The sequence below is a fragment of the Micropterus dolomieu genome, unplaced genomic scaffold (genome assembly GCF_021292245.1).
Source record: "Micropterus dolomieu isolate WLL.071019.BEF.003 ecotype Adirondacks unplaced genomic scaffold, ASM2129224v1 contig_1646, whole genome shotgun sequence".
NCBI classification, from domain to species: Eukaryota; Metazoa; Chordata; class Actinopteri; order Centrarchiformes; family Centrarchidae; genus Micropterus; species Micropterus dolomieu.
The window spans coordinates 1-831 of NW_025730636.1; the positions used below are offsets into that span (position 1 = coordinate 1).

General features: G+C 56.6%; 1 non-coding gene across 1 annotated transcript; it reads right to left on the bottom strand.

Annotated features, from left to right (window-relative positions):
• Positions 1-330: 330 nt before the first annotated feature.
• LOC123964310 lies at positions 331-449 on the bottom strand. Its single transcript, XR_006823405.1, has one exon. It is a non-coding gene; the product is annotated as a 5S ribosomal RNA (ribosomal RNA).
• Positions 450-831: the final 382 nt, after the last annotated feature.

An 831-nucleotide genomic window follows, 5' to 3' on the forward strand; every position in this document is an offset into this window, starting at 1 on the left:
GATCCAGTCCGCCTGGAAGTCCCTAGCCAGGATCAGAGGCTCTCCCGTCCAAGTCCTAAGCAGGCCCTGCCAAGCCTGGCTTCCGAGATCAGGCGAGATCAGGCAGTCCCAGACCGGAATGGCCGTAAGCTGCCTTTGCACACCCCAGACGGGCCTTCAAAACACGATGTAACATTTACACAGCACTGTGTACAGGATAGGGAGAAAAAGAAGCAGCAGCAGAAGCAGCAGCAGAAGCTGCAGCGCCCCCTGCTGTTTCCTAAAGAGACGTTCAAAAATTCTCCTTTCACCGAAGCGCCCTCTGCCGTTTTTCGAAGGCGAAGCGAAAAAGGCTTACAGCACCGGGTATTCCCAGGCGGTCACCCGTCCAAGTACTAGCCAGGCCCTGCTCTGCTTAGCTTCCGAGATCGGACGAGATCGGGCGCTCCCAGAGCGGTGTGGCCGTAAGCCACTCAAGCACCCCCAAACGGCCCTTCAATAGATGTTCTACGGCTAATTGACAAAAAACGTATTCTGCCCATAATGTCCAAGGTGCTCCAGAGTCACTTGGAATCCACAGGCACTGATTCCTGGGTAAACATCCAGGAACCGGGACACCGTTCACGCTGGCAGTCCACAGACAGGAATAGGCACCCGTTCCCAGGTATGGGTACAGCGACAAGGCCACCTTCAGCCGGAGGTCCTCACTCACAAACAGACGCTCATTCCTGGGTGGACATTCAGGAAAGGTATCCAGTCCGCCTGGAAGTCCCTAGCCAGGATCAGACGCTCTCCCGTCCAAGTCCTAAGCAGGCCCTGCCAAGCCTGGCTTCCGAGATCAGGCGAGATCGG